We start from the raw sequence: 18,024 nt of genomic DNA on the forward strand, positions 1-18,024 counted from the left end.
AGTGCGTCATAGAAAAGTCAGCCGATTTTTGTAACTACGAAAATAATCACGTTTGACAAGTCAGTACATGTCAAAAAAAATCTGAAATTGTAAATGCTGTTGCACTACTATTTTCATGAACAAAACTGTATATACATACATATATGGATTGTACAAACTTCTGCTTTGGTACAATATATAACGTAGCAATTAAGTAACGATTTCGTACAGCTTTTGGAACAATGGACAGCGTCAGTATGTTTGTTAACTCAATCAATTACAGAAATCCCGCTCAATTGGACAACCTAATCAATTAAAAAAAACAATTGAGCGCTTTAAACATTTCTTTCGTTTTTAGTAATGATATTTAAATAATATTTTTAACTTTAAAAGGCAAAAAATATAAGGAGATCATTGTTATAAAAAAAATAAACTTAAGGAACAACAAGTAAGGAAGTTCTAAGTTCGGGTGTAACCGAACATTTTATACTCTCGCAACTTGCAAGGATCAAAGACCGGGAAATTACTTCAGGTGTTGGCAAAATTTGATATTAAAGGAAGTATTGATCCGATTTTTCACATGGCCAACTGTATGTCGCTCTTTCAAGAGTAACCTGTAGAGAAAACATGTTTTTATTGTCTAATGACAAGAAAGCTGTGAACGTTGTATATAACGACATTCTGTAATATAATAATTGTTGTAAAAATAAAATAAATAGGTAAAAATGTACAAAGTAAATAAGTAGAAATGTAGTGTATGAATTTAGATATTCCAAACATAGCAGGAAATCTTCATGGTATAGGGAAAGGCGAATTGTTTTACAAAAATTTTAACGCGTACGGGCCACGGGTAATGAATAAATCAAAATAAGTGGATCGATTTTAATAATTTTTTCAGCTATGTTTTTATATACAACGTTCACAGTTGTTCCGTAGTGTATGTAGTATCAGCATTGCACTCGTGCAAAGCTGGGGTGGGTCGCTAGTATGTATTTATTTTATTTTTGTTCGTTTACAAAATATATTAGTATGCCAACACTGGTGTTTTGACATTCACAACCATTTTGTTATTGTCAAAATTAATAAAATTGAAGAATGATTTAAATATTGAAATAAAGCTATTTTTGCAGCATCTAATATAAAAAAAATTTCTAAAAACGAATTAGTCAAGTGTTAGTGGATATAAAAGTGAAAATTTTAAGTGTATAATTCATTTTAAATCGCAAAAATACGTAGTTTAAATAGTTGAAATTTTCAACTTTAAACGTAAATATCTCGAAAACTATAAGTTTCCCGCGGCTATATCTATATATATTCTTGAACTGGAGGATCTCCTCTATCCGCCCATACCCAAAGCCTGGGACGGTATACTAAAGCCAACCCAGAATTTCTTCCTGGACCAACATATATTTAATATTGACATTACTTCGTATACTCTTCTGAATTTTAATTAGAATTATTTGCCGCGCTCTGGTGTTATGATAGTAACGGACTCTGTGAATCAATCTATTTACCATATAAATTTGTCGTCAATATTTTATAATTACCGAACTATCATTAATTCCCCTTAGGATCCGCCACTGCGGGCAACCAATGGCGAAGCTCATGTTTTTATTTTTATGTCAAAGAGTCGAAATGTCGTAGTATTGACAACGGTTTTCGCGACGACAAAGCCCCGCAACATTATGTTGTTGGTAGAAAATTCGAGCGGTACCGAATAAAAATAACAACCGGTCGCCGATTGTCACTGCTTTCCTTGTTCATTGTGAGATATTTTAAATCGACAAAAGCTGTGTTGCCAGTTTTAAAACTATGTATTCTTTATTTTACGGGGTTGTCACTTTTCCCTTTTCGAAAGAACGACAAGATGTGAGGGTGTCTGTTTTTATGAATGAAGCGAGATTGCTTGTTGAAAGTACGCCGGCGTTCTTGAATGAAAATTTTTTTGTTGTGTGTTTTACTATATATTTGGGTTTCGGTTATTTGGCTGACATATTGACTTGTGACAATGTTCGGCAATGTTATATATACATATATATGTACATATGTGGACAAATAAATCAAAGCGCTCACATGTAGTGCATTGATAAGTGATCAAATTATAATTTGAATTTCTGAATGCGTACATTTAAATGCGCATGTTCAGATATATGCACAAATGACTATACAAGATTAATATGATAAAAAATGTATGCATATGTTTTAATCAATTTAATCACTTGCTACTACGTTCCCTTGTGTCAAATTACAGTTCAATATCTTTATTAAGTGCTTAGTTATGGTACTTTAAATGTTTTCGTTTAATGGGTTTTATGGGCGGTGCAGTGGTCAGATTACGCCCATCTACGAACTCGTCCTTACTTTTTTGCCATGGAACACGTGTACCAAGTCTTATTACGATATATCCGAATCTCATATATACACATAATATAACCTTTATATCTATCTCGATTAGTTTTAGCTGATACAAACAACCGTTAGGTGAACAAAATTATTATACTCTGTAGCAACAGGTAGCGAGAGTATAAAAAATATTGCAAAATAATTCACCATTTATCCTGAATGGATTTCAATCAAATTTGGTATTTTATTAAGTTGTATTATAGGTTATAGACCCACTTAGTTTTATTATTATATTTTACTTCGCGTCAGCAAAACATATGTATATTTAAAACATCTTCAAATGTGATACTACATACAGTGTATCACAAAAATTAGTATGCACTATGTATATGCTTAAAAAAGGTCATATCAATTGCAAAATAAAAATAAAACTGTTCGTGTTTTTTACAATAACAATTATACTTAACATCGCCTTCCTAAGTATGATAGATCTATGTCATTCACATTTCCCGTTATTAAGAAGTATGTATGCAATTTACCATTTCAGTATGTTTTCGACTGACACACAGTATTTGTTCGCTTTAAAATCATTAAATAGTTATTTTTTGTTTAAGATATAAAGATTTACAAGTTTTAATAAAATTTTAGCCGTAATTTAATTTAAATTTTGATCATGGCGCCGCGCGGAAGAGAAGAAAAGTCAGAGGCAAATTTGACAAAATAACAAATAAAAGTAGTTCAACTATTAAAATAATAATAGAAAAATATAAAAAAGAGGGAAATACAAAAAATAAGGAAAGATCTGGGTGGCAAGCCCAATATCCTGATGTCAATCATATCGAGCATTTGTGGGATTATTTAGAAAGAAAAATCAGAAGACACCAAAAAACCAGCAAATAATCTTTGAAAGCTGAGTTAATGAATGAAGCAAGATTCGCCCTTCAGTGACTCAAAAGCTGGTAAAGTGCATGCCATCCAGGTTGAGTGCAATTAAAAAGTCCAAAGGCTATCCAACGAAATATTAACCGTCTATCAAAGCTCGAAAATAAACCCGTTTTTTCGCAATTTATTTTTAGTACATACATACTTTAGTGACGTAATTTTAAGCTATTGGAACATTCTTTTCTGTAATTTGAAAAATTATTACTTTAAGTTTGGGTTTTTTGTTACTGGAGAAATATAAATATATGAAATAATTGAAAATATAAAAAAAAAATTGGGTAATAATATTAGTTTTAAGGATTTTTTTCGCATGAAAAAACATATAAGCACACTGGATACTTATTTTTGTGATGCACTGTATGTATATGGTATGTGATATGAACTCACCGGAGGGGCTACATTTCATACATCATGTATATTGAGATGATGTGGAAAACGTCAACCAGAGGATGGAAATTCATTATATTAGACATCTAAGGCTTATACCATGGTCTACACCAAATCCTTACATATTCAGTGCTAAATCATTAATATAATTTTATAATTTTTAAAGAAACTTGTTCACTTAATTTCATTAAAAAATCACATATTTTGACCAACCGGTTAAAGTCACCTGGAAAGTTGGAAATTACTATACAGGGTATATTGGGGACAGAGAACGTTCTGGATTTGTTGCGTTAACCTTTGACATTATTAGTATACTTGAGAACATATTTCGAAGCAATTTTATAAATAAAAAACTCACACACCGACCGACATGTTCGGTACAATGTTTGTATAATTAAAAAAATAATTTTATTTACATATGGAGATAAGGGTAGTATTGACTCGATTTGATCTATTTTTGGCATTACTACATATTGCTAACGGAAAACATGCTCTTTGAGTTTCATTCAGGTATCTCAAATACCATCACCATGTAAGGGGTAAAGTCAACCGGATGTTTAAAAATCCTGATATTAGTTTTATGGTGGCTAGGACAATTTTCACCCGATTTTATCCATTTCAGGCCCATCTCTTAAGAGAAAAACATCCGCACACAATTTATTTAAGATAACTCACATATTGGCCGATATATGCGATATAAAGTCCGGAGGTTCGAAAATCTTTCTATTAGGTATATGGGGGCTAAGGGAAATATTGACTCGATTCAACCTATTTTTGTCATACAGACACACTAACATCAGAAAGGATTCTCTCCTAATTTCAATAATATATGTATATCACAAATATTTCACCGTTTTTTTCGGTAAAAAGTCAGCAATAGGCTCTACATTCCACATTACCGGTATCTGGGGGCTTGAATAGTTATGGTCCGAGTTTGACAATTTTTAGACCTGAGATGGCATACTTTAAAGGTAATATTCGTTCAAATTTGAATCCCGATATATTAATTGGTGCTTGATTTGTGTACTGGATAGTGAAAAAATCGGATGGAATATAAATTTGTGTTAAATGGGAAGTAGGCGTGTTTGTAGTCCGATTTCGACCATTTTCGCACTGTAACAAGGGAATGTCAAGAGGGCGTGTTATATACCAAATATCAGTCAAATAATTCGAGAGATATGGGATTCCAAACCGCAGGTGCGCTTCGTTATTGCGAATAATTGTACAAGATTACAGGTTTGTATCTTAATTTCTTCCTTTTTTGTCCCAAACAACACGTGTACCAAGTTTCATCCCGATTTCTCAATATTAACTCAAAGTACAGCTTGCGCAGACAGACGGACAGACAGTCATCCGGTTGAAATCCGTCGTCTCTTTATCCAGATCATTTATGTAGATATAGCCCTATATCTATCTCGTTTACTTTTAGGCAAAGAAGCCTTCTGCTTGATGGATTTGCAGTTGCTACAACTCGTTTCTGTGGCCAGGACGTTACTTTGATTTGAAATTGACGGACATTCTTCCTGGGTTCTTTTCCTCCAAGTAAAGCAAATTTGCTTTGATCAGTTTACAGCAGATTTTGCGGGATTGCGAACTTTATTCTTGCAGCCACACGCTTCTTCGTCAAAAGAGATACTTTCCGGTGACTTCTTGCCTTTAAAATGTTTGCTATTACTCTCCTATGAATTATGAGAGTACTATTCGCCAAATTTAAATAATTTTATTTTTAGGATGCTGAACGATTGTTTTTTATATATCGTACAATCTGCCTGCCCTCTAATATTGTTTTTATTCGCTTTCTTATTGTATTTTATAGCATTCCATATCATTGGGGGCTACATCGTACCATAACTTCGATTTCCATGGAGATTTTACTTTATTTTCTTGGCTTCGCTATCAATTCATGTTTCTCGATAGTACAATGTCTTTCCCTACCCCCTAGAGACAAGAACAAGAGATCAGCTTCTTTCTGTTACTTCTCAACATCAGCACCATCCAAAACAGAGATAAATTATTATCCCTGATCCAAAATATCTCCAATAAACATATTCATATGTATGTATGTTTTCAATTGCTTTTCAGAGTTGCCAAATGCTTTTTTTTGTACAAATAACCTGAAGAAATTAAATTTATATTTTTTCAATAAGACAAATTTTTAACCAATTATGCGGCGAACCAAATAACCGGGTTCAATTAAGCGGCAAAATTTACACATATAATAATAATAACCCAACGATTACCTTCCTCCCGCCCAACCGAGGGGCGCAATCCGCATACGTGCGGAATTAGCCGAGTCAGAAAAGGCAAGAGAGTTTTTAAGTGTTGAGATCTAAATTTGCTCAGCTACAGAAACAAAAATTTCAACAGCTAAGATTTACAGTTACGATATAATAAATTGTTTCATTTTCATTTATTAAGAGAAAACAATAAAGTCTTTTTTGAAAAGTGAGTCAGATAAGTCAAATGTGCTGGAATGAGAACTAAAATCATGACATATACGGCGGAATGGTTCGTTTAGTTCAAAATTTGATCTACAGGATTTTATCAGTAAAGGTTTAAACTGCCTCGAAAAGCGAACCGGGATATTAAATTTAATTTCAGACAGGAGAAAAGAACTTCAAACTGTTCCATTCAATATTTTCACTAAGAATATTATGCCAAGCATTTCCCTACGACTTGAAAGTGTAGGTAGATTAATAAGTTTTAAACGACTAGTGTCTGAGGTAGCGGTACCCTAGAATCCCATCGGAAATACGCTAACGCGACAAGCAAAAATTGTTTTTGAACAGACTCTAACTTGTCAGAATGGACTTGGTAGCTAGGGTTCCATACAACAGAGCCATATTCTAATATAGGTCTAACCAAAGTTGTATAAAGTGTTTTAGTAATATACGGATCTCTCAATCCTTTACACCAACGTTTAACAACACTGAGGACAGCTTTTGCTTTCAAGACCGTGGTATCAATATAAAGACTAAAATTAAGCGTAGGGTCCATATTAACTCCCAAATCAACATAGTTGAAAACTAAGAAGAGACTTTAATTCAAATCATTTCTATCATACCATGCAACCATATTGTTTGGGTCTGTTTGCAACAGACACCTTTCCGCAGTTGAAGTGTATGATTTAAAAAGCTTTACGTCGTCAGCCTATAATAAAATTTTTGAGAATTCTATTACTGAAGAGATATCGTTAATAAACAACAAGAACTGAATCGGGACAAGATGACTACCTTGCGGAACACCTGAAGAAATATTAATTGTATCTGAAGGAGTATCCTCAAATATCACTCGTTGTGTTCTATTATAAAGATAGGAAGGAAAAAAGCACGAATTTTGATGATTATTATCCCGTACATTGCCTATTATTTCGACAGATATTTCCAAAGCAGGATGTTACGAGTCCTCTGGGAGAACAAGAGGTTTACTCTGAATAACGGAACACTTTGAAGAGGTGTCAACTCGGACATTTTTTCGAAAAACTCATTAAAGCATGACCGATTGCAAATCGGTACGATATAGTCATCGAAAGCTTTCCACAAAGTACTCGGTAAATTGAAATCTTCTAATACGATTATTGAATCTGCATTATTTGTCATCGAAGTAGCACTATTTATTAAAGAAGCATGCTGCATGTATACAGATAAGTCCGAATGGGGGGGTATATAAGATAGGGTTAAATAAATAAAGCAACTGCTAAGACTCTAATACATTTAAATTCAAATAAGTCGTTTCCTGGAATTAGAACATCTTCAGATGGGATAGAGGAATGTACGGCAAATAGAACACCTCCACCGATTCTGTTCAGTCGATCACATCTAAGTATTTGAAATTCGCTGTTTAAAATCTCATTATCAAAAATGTGCGGTTTTAACCATGTTTCTGTAAATCCAATTATATGGAAATTAAAATTGGAACTGTTTAAATACAAGTCGGTTAATTTTGTATTAAGACCTCTAACAATTTGATAATAAATGCTAAGCGAATTTCTACCGATCAGTTTTTTATATCGGTGGGTGCTTTTGGTAATTTAACAATGTTTTCCTCAGTATGACTTCTAAGTTTATTCTTAAATTCGCGTACAAAAGCCCCAGGTGGCCAGAATGAACTATCCAAGATATTTTTGAATGTTTCAAGAGATACGTCTATTTTAAACGATGATATACTTCTATCATAATTGAAGTTAAATTTACGGATATTGATATCATCAATTTTTAAACGTGACGAAATATAAGACTTAATGTCCTTTACCATGGTATCTTTGGCAAGTGTAGAATTAAATATAGACTTTTTAGGTGAAATTACTACCAAATTTTTAACAGATGCTACTAAGTTATTAGGGGGAGCCTCTGGAATTATGAGACACTTATTACTATTAGATAGAGCTTCTGGGGAATTGAGCTCTTTGGAAGTTGACGGCTTATCACCTTGAGGGCAAGGAGAAGAGAGATTTATTAACTGTTACTTCATCGGAAGGACGTTTACGCAGGTTTTGGAGGATTCATAAAAATCATTCAGGCACCTAAATTTTTCGGTGAGGGTTACAAGATCTCAACCGATTTCGTTAAAGCCATTGCCTGTCTCCCTATAAACTTTAAATAGATCGATTTCACTAGATCTACATTTTAAACAGGACCAACGCAATTCCTTACAGTCCAGAATATAATCTAAGATTCTACTTGTCAGTCCAGCACAAATAATATTTGCAAGCCCATCACAAAGCCAGCATGAAACGTAGCGATCTGACTCGCCTTTAATGTTACAGTTGGGGAAGTTACAAGACATAATAAACAACAAGAATGAAGATCAAATAAAAGAGAAAGTAAATCATAATGTAATAGATATATAATAAATAAGTATGTTAATAAAATATTAAATAACAATAAATTCAATTAAGAACAAACTTAAAAATAATAGCAATTTTTTTTTCTGAACATTTACTACTTAGCTTGCAACTCAGAGTCAAATCACTAAAAATTTTATTAAAACACTAAAAAAAATCAATTAAAATTGAAGAATTTTGTAAAATAAAACACAAAAGTTCACAGCCAAAAAATTACAGCTTTACAGCTTGAAGTGCTGCCACCTTTATGAGATAAAGATGATTCAAATAAGCGGAAAAATCCATTATCCGTAAGTAAATTGTGCAGAGGATACAGTATATGCATACATACATAAATTAAGCTGGAGTCTTCGCGAATTGCAGCTTATCTAAAAAATATAAAATGTGCATTTTAGATATTTTTATTCTTAAATGAGAATAAATTTGTTAAATATAACAAAAAACAAATTAAAAAGAGTTAAAACTTTTTTGTACACTCTTGGCATTACTCAAGTATTCTCGAGAACAGAACGAGTTTGCTTAAAATTTTGTGTTTCCAATGAAATCACGGCTACGGAATCGTTGAAAATATTGCTGAAGTGTTTTGTGGACACAAGTATTTGAGTGGCACAAAGTGAAGATTGTGAAGTCATCGAAAACTAACTCATGCGAGTCATCCATCCACCTGTGTTAATGATGATAGAATCGCAAAAGTTTAAGAAACAATGCTTGAAAATCGGCGTGCTGGCATCAGAGAGATAATACAGATATCAACATCTTTTATAGATCGACTCAACCATTTTGGTTAATGTTATGGGCCCTCACATTGTATCATGATTGTGACTTTTTGGCAAAATACGAAACTAGAGTTATCGCTCGCTACCGTGTTCGCCAGATTTGGCACCTCGTGACTTTTTTCTATTTTGGAAACTAAAATATCCGCTTCGACAAACTTTTACTAAACAAACGGCTATACCAATCCAACTACAAATTTTTTATCGTATCTGTTTGCATAAGTAGTTTATATGGAGCAGGTACCAACGTTTACAATTTTTACACAAGTTACAGCTTGGACGGACGGACAGACAGTCTCCAGACTTTGATTTTGAGTTTTAAATATATTCAAGTTTATTTTTAAATTACTACAAAATATCGAGACTGGCAACCCTGCGTTGCAAGAGATTGCTCTCTCACTCTCAGCTCACTCGTTTCTACAAAAGCGTCGCGGACGGCTTACGTCCCGATAGCACGCCTGTTTCGATCATGGATAAAATTATTCGAAACTCTTCTCTTTGCCTTCTGAGCGAGTTCTTGAACTAGTGGTTTTTCTTGGAAGCACTGAAAGTATATGAGCTAGTGAACAGATGACAAGCAAAACAACGAACTACCACTAAGAATCCCGCAGAAATAAATTGCGAAATCAGTGGGTTTTTGCGAGATCAGATTTTACGTATGTTTCTAATCTTTATTTAAAGAGATTTCATATAGTTTTGATTTTAAGAAAGGGCGGGTATTTTGTCGCAGAGTATTGTTTTGCTTAGCATATATACATACATATGTTGGTTATAACTCCCAGCAAATGTTATCTAAACTTCCGAATAAATTATCAAAAAATATTTGTTTATTAAGTATATAAAAAATAGGTAATGTTCATGTTTAGGTTATTTAAAACTTGTAAGTGTTTTGATATATTAAAATATTTTATAAAGTTAATTTTGAAAATCATTTGTGAATAAAATAAACATGAACATACATATATTTAGACCGCATCTAGGATATCTAGTTTGTTAAAACTAATATTAAATATGTATATTTTTCTGTTATATGAAAACCAAAAAATACCCAAGAAATATATAAACAAAAGTCTCAAAACTTATTTCTTTCCTTAGTGGCAGTACTGCCAAATGTTATAAAAAATGTGGACTTTGACAGCACTCTCTCGAATCAAAGAGTTTCGGATCATTTTATCCTTGGTTTCGATTGCCAAAAGTATCCCCATCTTTTCACCTCTTACAGCCTAGATAGTCTTTTTCATATATTCTGTATTACACTTGCGAATTTCCCCTTTCTTGGGCATAGTCTAAAGGAATTGTTACTTTTACTAAAAGAGAGTTAAATGTTAAATGTTATGTGTTTAATATGATATACTATATCACAATCGACAACATTGAGTATATTTCATTATCCAAACTCGATTTTTCAAGAAAACGTATTTGCTCATAATAATATATTTGAAAATACCAAAAAATTACCAAATAAACATACCTAAGTATGTAAAAAACTCGGAAAGAATTCATGTTAAAATATGTATAGTTTGTGAAATATGCGGGTATATCACATTGCCTACCCATATAACATTACCCCGATTTTGCGCTCGAAATGAAAAAATACTGTTTTTGGTACGAATATATTTTTTATTCACTATGATCTCCCTTAACTTCAATACACTTATTCCAATGATCCTCCAATAATTTTATGCCATCCCTATAATGACTTTCCGGAAGCTCTGCAAAATACGTCTACGGCTGTAATAGCTTCTTCATTCGATGAAAAACGCTTTCCACGAAAGAATTGTTTCAGGTTTCTGAAGAGATAGTAGTGCGCGATATCTGGTGAATACGAAGAATTGAAGTTGAAATTTGTCTTGATGAAAAATGATTATCTTGTGCTGCAAACCAGGTATTTTCTCACGATTTTTTTCACCCAGCTGAGCCAAAAGGCTGCAATTATATTCAGAATTGATTGTTTTACCTTTCTACAGATAATCAATCAACAAAATCTCGTTTGTAAAACGCAAGAATCGGTTTTTTTCTGCTTAAAATGCTCAAAATTTGCTGAGAAATTTGTTTTCGATCCAGTTTTTGTTGAATTGTTAACGTGTGCAGCACTTACTTTCTAAACACCTTTTTCTTATGTAATTCTCCATGTAAAATATGAAGAACTCGTTCATTTGAGATGCCTATGGCATTAGGAGTTTCACGCTTAGTCAAACTTGGATCTTCACTAACAATATTATGAACTTGCTCAATGATTTCTGGTGTGGGTGCGGTTTTTGGTCGTCCTGCGCGTTAATCGTCTTCAAGCCTAGTACGACCACGTTTAAATTTACCAGTCCAAAATTCAACGGTGCATTTTGAAGGTGAGGACTCCTTATACATTTCTAACAATGGTTCATAAATTTTCTTTGCTTTTAAACTTTTCAAAATAAAGAATCTAATCACTGCGCGATATTAAATTTTTTCATATTAAAAATATACTCTGACATGTCAACTTTAAATGGCTTGTTAACAAAGAATTAATTGACAGAATGACTAGTAACTTTGCATGTGTTCTCACGACAGATGGACCAACTTGAGAAAAATTTGGAGCTACCTATCTATCTCGGGTATTAGATTTAATGTCCTGTCGAATGCATTTATTAGGGGTTTGGAATTTCAGTAGTTTTCAATATAACCGTTATATGAACATCTGTGAGGAGGTGTCGAAAAGATTTTTCCTGTGCAAATTTGGTTGCCATAGCTGACGTGGTGTGAGTATATACATGTATAGGGGCCAGACCACGCCCACTTTTTAAAAATTTTCATGGGGGGCTTGATAAGTTTTCGATTAATGGCGTTTTGTGGGCGTGGTGTGTTAAACATCGTAAAGGGGGAGTAGAGAAAGAATCAGCTGATGGATGTAAGCAATGCTACAGCTGAGAGGGGTCCATGGAGAAACGTCAAGTCCGCCTAGGGATTGAGTTTCTATTGATAGCCAAGATGGCCGACTTTTAACCGGAAAATGGTTGCATCTTGCTATTTTCTTTTAATTTATCAAAAAGTTGTCCAAAAAATATTGATTATATGTAAAACTTTAATATGTTTTCAAAATAAAATAAGTTTATTTTAATATATGTTCTTAAAAAAGCGGCTATTATTGGCAAATTTCAGAATAATTACGATATATATTTATGCCTTTTTTTAACTGTGGTAACTTAATAAATATTCACCACAGAAAAATGTAAGGTGCAATTAAGCAACTATGTCAAATAACGGGATGCAGAAAATGCTTATTCAACGAAACTGCAAATTTGCAACACAAACTTCGTAAAATAGTGAATATTTAATGCTAATTGCTCTTGATAAAACTGCTCACACAGGAATTTAAAATATTCAGGTGATAGTGAACAGAATAATACATAATAACTAAAATTATTTTTTTTCCAGAGGAAACCTGTAGTAAATAATAAAGCTATTTTAACCCGCCCACAATGTGCATGATATTTATATCGTTTTGGAAGGATATAATTTCATTAATAGACATCCTGATTCTTTAGATTGCGTACTTAAATTCGATTGAGTGATTTAAATTTAGGAACTGATTTATGTATGACAATGATTTGAAAAGTGAAACAAACATTACGTTTTAAATGATACAAAATTGTTTATATGTAAATTATCATACTCCTACGATCAAATTGCTTTCATCAGAGTAAATGTTTTAGTGTCCATCTAATTGTTTCCAAAGCTAATATGTGGCCAATATTATAGTGCTTAACACCAACAAAAGTTAGAATCATGGGCAATTTCTTCATTTGCAACGCCTCTATTTGCATTCAATGAAACAATTAAAAAATCTTAATATAAATACTTTGTTTAAATAAAAACATGATTTTTTCTGTGCCAAATAATATATTTTATTTCGTTGGATTTTAGTACATTTCCTATCCTATATATATTTATTATATATATATTTACCTATATCTATAATGCATTTTCCACACCACCATGAGGTATGCAAATGGCGCGTTACCGATTTTTTTGGGTGTTCGGTTCCCCAGGAGGCCTACTTTCACCCATATACCTTAAAACTAAATAACAAAATTATTAATAATAAAAAAACAAAAACATTCAAAAAGTTCATTTTACAATAAATATATAAATACATTTTATATGCATGCATTGCCAACAGTGGAGATCTAACAAAAACCCTGAGAAAATTTAAAATGATGCATGGTGGGGTGGGGTAGGACCTATCAATAAAAAGTGCGAAATGTGCCTAATAACAAGAATATATGTGCATTCCTATCTTAATAATTAATTGAGCACTTTAAAATGTGAAAATTTCTATCACGTTGTAGTCAGGACAACAAATGAAGATTTTTTTCAGATAGACACCCGGACAAAGGACTTCAGACAAATTTTACATGTGTGCAACACATAAAAATTTCACATGCTTGAAAGCAGGTGTGCTTGTCTGTTTATTAAAAATTTTAATAGAAAAGTACGTTCTTATTCTAATAAAAAGGGATATAAGAACGTCTGGCTGAGAATTCTCACAGCAATAAAACGGCTCGATGTGTTGCATTTTTTCAAATAAAAATTGGGAAAACCCTCGTAAATGACAGCAAGAATCAAAATTGCTGCAAAATATTTCCTCTAATTTTTCGAGGAAGTTTATAAAGTCTGAAGGGGGTTTTACCAGACTGCAGTCGTTATATTCTTTTTCCATTGAAAAAAGAAAACGAGAATCAGTTTCATCTTCAAGGCGAGGGATAGGACTCATACAATTATGAAGTTTTAAAAACTTTGAATACATATAGCCGCAAAAATAAACGAACGAATTTTGCTTCAAGAAAAAGCTTTAATTTAAATCAATTTCCGTGATTTCAATATTTGGAAGTGCTTCTAAGGGCGGCCTTGGCAAACTTTGAAAGGTTTGCCAAGAAATATCATTAATCAAAGCGTCATTGCAAACGCTTTGAAGGGCGCTAGTACTTGAAGATTCCCATTCTTCCCTAGGCAAAGGTTTGCAGTTGCTCTTAGTCACATAATTAACGGTCCTAAGGCCCCAGGACTTTGGGAAAAGACATGAGAACATGTACGGAGTAGTTCTTACGTTATTTCCGCCCCCCCTACGAATCTGTCCGAAATAATGTTCAAGTTTGTCTTGACAAAGATTTCTTGTACTAATATATTGTTGTAGTTGTTGTTGTAACGGTTACCTAGTCCCCGTTTGGGTGATAAATTCCAGATTCGTTGTCGTCGAGGTCATCTAACGGGAGGCCCAGGAAACGAGCTGTTTCGACGGGGTCAGACCATAGGGAAATGGGTGTTAGATGAGTGGTGTTCGTTCAGCATGCAAAGAAGTGGTTAGTGTCATGCGGAGACTCATTGCATGCAGGACATACATATATTTGGTATGTCGGGGTCGGTTCTGGATAAGTAGGTGTTTAACATGCTACAGTATCCAGAACGAAGTTGCGCGAGGTGGTTTGACTCCTAGTACGCCATTCACTGAGAGGGAGTCGGTGAAGGTGTTGATGGCTCCACTGTGAATGGCGGTCAGTGCCTGTATGAAGTTCGTTGCGTCCGAAGTCCGGTCGGCGTACTGTCTAATGTCATCGATGTAGTCAAGGAAAGACCTCTTGATGTTCCTACGAGGCGGCTCCGCTACAGTCAGGCGACTACAGGGGTGGTTTCTACGAAAACACCCCAGTAGAAACTGCTTGGAGAGGAGTTCGTTGTGTTCCTTAACCGGAAGCATACGGGCCTCACTATGTAGGTGTTTGATTGGAGACATCAAGAGGCATCCCGTGATAGTTCGGAGTGCAGTGTTCTGACAGGTCTGAAGCTTCTTCTGCGTGTCACTGCATCCAGACGACCATATTGGGGCTGCGTAATTTAGGACCGGCCGGCCGATTGCCTTGTATGTTGCCAACAACGTTTCTTTGTCTTTTCCCCAAGAGCTGCCGGCAAGCGACTTGAGGATTTTGTTGCGGCTCTGTACTTTAGCAGTTATCGCGGTCGTGTGAGAAGTGAAGAAGCAAAGACTGTCTAGTATAACGCTTAAAATTTTAGGGTTGTTTACAGTCGGAATTTTGGTACCATCGACTGAAATGTTTAGATCCAGCCATGCTGATGATCTGCTAGGCCCAGGTGGTGAGTGAATGACGGGAATAACAAGGCCTCAAGTGTCTTCACTACTGGGGAAAGGAGAGTTATCGGGCGATAAGACTCCACTTTGTTTGCGGGTTTCCCAGGTTTCAGTAGTGGGACCACTCTTCCGACTTTCCACACATCGGGTATTTGAAGAGTGGATATCGACAGGTTGAGAACCTTGGTGAGATAATTTACTCCCGTTGGGCCTAGGTGTTTTAGCATCAGCATGCTTATTCCGTCAGGGCCAATGGATTTAGACGATTTCGCCTTTTTGATGACACTTTGAACCTCCCCATCGGTGAAAGTAAGTGGTGCGCAGTCTTTTGGCAGTTTGCGCAGCCGTCGGGTAACACGTCGTTTGGCCTTGTCAGTCGAAGGGTGCAGTGTAAATTGTCGGCTGAAATAGCTCGCGCACTTCTTCGGGTCCGAGGAGGCATGACCATCGAATTGAATTTCAACCCGATCGTCATGTCTTCTCGGATTTGACAGGGCCTTGACAGTAGTCCAAAGCTTACTCACACCGGTGGAGAGGTTGCACGACTTAAGGTGCTCTATCCATTTTGTCCGCTTATGATGATTTACGATTTGCCGAATCTCCAAATTGAGATCCCTTATTCGGGGATCACAGGGATCGGCATGGCGTGAGGTGTCGCGCTCGTTTGCTAATACAGCTGCTTCGGCTGGGAAATTAGGGCGGAGTTCCAGCCGGTATGAAGCGAGCAGTAGCAGCAACGATCACCTTGCGGAATTGACGCTCGCCAACGATGACGTCCGTAGGAATAGATAGTGCGTTGAAGGTGCTCTCAGTAAATTCTGTGAAGCCGACCCAGTTAACTTTGTTAAAGTTAACATAAGTGCGGTTGTCCACAGAAATAAAGTCAGGAGGTTTCTCGATCGAGATAATTATGGGCAGATGGTCTGATGCGAGAGTTAGCATAGGTCGCCAGGTTATACTATTTATCAGACCACCGCTAGCGATGGTAATATCTGGCGAGCTATTACAGGTGGCAGGGGTGAAGACCTATCCCCTGAAGTTGGGACACAACTTCAAAAACATATTGTTTCAAACCATCTCCTTTGCAAGATTTATGCACAAAAAAAATATGCTAACGGTTGAGACCAAGGCTCCCCACCTATGCCTTGAACCATTAGTATTAAAACACTTAAAGCAATTCTGGAGGTACGATTTTCATCCGGCTAAAAAGTAAAAAAAAATAACAAATATGTTATTACATAAAAAAATTATTTAAATAAATAGAAAAATTAATATGGTAATTGTTAACATAAAAATGTAAGATATTAAAAGTAAAAAATTATTTGTAAAAGAAAAAAAATAAAATAAATCACCGCTCAAATACCAAGCGATTCCAACTGTTCGAAAAAAATTAAATACCGCAAACACATTATTATCGTATCCAGCATTTTTCCACCTATATTTATTAATAAAAAAATATACATACGGGTACTGATTGTACAAGTAAATCCACAGAGGATGCAATTAAGAGACAATCCCACCGTATGTCGGTACATTTCTGGAGAAAAGTTATGAAAACAAATATACACAATTACAATATATTAATTAATATTTGGCCATTACTGCAATTTTATATTATATTTATCGCTCATAGTGTGTATTTTAAATTTATTTTTTTCGAATTTAATTAAGCGCACACCTAGTGTGCAATTTTGAAATTTGATCATACCAAAAATTTCATATAATATATATACATATACTTATGTATGTTATATTTGAATGTAATATTTGAACTTAAAATGTGAATAGAAATTAATGTCAAAAACTTTGAAAAATGTATTAAATGAAGAAATATGGTCAAAAATTAATTATTGAGTCACAAAATAGAAGCATTTCATTAAAATTAGCATAGGTAATAAGTTATCGTAAATTCTGAGACATGAGCAATAACTTTTTAATTCAAATCGAAAATTTCCTATTTTCCACTTAAACACTTTTACATTATTTATTATAAACCCGGAATACGGGGATTGAAATATACATATCCATATCCATAGTTCCATACTAAAATTATAATATTATATAATATTATAAATGTGAATGTAAGTATGTTTGTTACGCTTTCACACCGAGACCACGCAACCGGTAAAAACTAGTATATATTAAATAAACATATAAAATGAAATACTTTACTCACCTGGGCATTTCCCGCACTCCCGGAAATTTATAAAGACGTAACGAGCCTTTGCAGCTTCTGATGCACTTTCGTGGCATATTGCTTCTGTAAAAAAGTTCCCATTAGTATTTTCTTTTAATTTGAATTATAGAAAATAATACTAACTTGTTTGTTTCTATGAAAAAACCATAAAATAATTATATTAAAAACATTTAAAAAAAGACAATTTACCCTTCGAAAAACTTGTCCGTCCGGTTGACTAAAAGTTGTTAATAAATTCAAATGCCAGTATTGCTATTGAGCAATTCGTAACAGTGTTGCGCAAGCTAATTTTAAATTACTTTTTAAAAAAGAAATATATCTACCGTATTTTATACCCTTATACCATGTTTTATACTATAAAGATATTGCAACTTCAACAAATAATTTATTTTAGGAGTCTATATATTTAAAAACTAAACTTAGAACTATATAACAACAT

The 18,024-nt window shown here is 34.1% G+C and overlaps 1 long non-coding RNA gene across 1 annotated transcript in view; it reads right to left on the reverse strand.

The window, feature by feature from the left end:
* Positions 1-17,798, reverse strand: part of LOC118682519 (uncharacterized) — a 42,867-nt gene extending 25,069 nt beyond the window's left edge. Inside the window, exons 1-3 of the long non-coding RNA XR_011395425.1 lie at positions 17,709-17,798; positions 17,565-17,648; positions 8,712-8,862 (exon numbers count right to left, since the gene is read on the reverse strand). This is a non-coding gene — a long non-coding RNA (uncharacterized lncRNA). The remainder of the gene's footprint in view (positions 1-8,711; positions 8,863-17,564; positions 17,649-17,708) is intronic.
* Positions 17,799-18,024: the final 226 nt, after the last annotated feature.

Source organism: Bactrocera oleae, chromosome 3 (assembly GCF_042242935.1).
Source record: "Bactrocera oleae isolate idBacOlea1 chromosome 3, idBacOlea1, whole genome shotgun sequence".
NCBI lineage: Eukaryota > Metazoa > Arthropoda > Insecta > Diptera > Tephritidae > Bactrocera > Bactrocera oleae.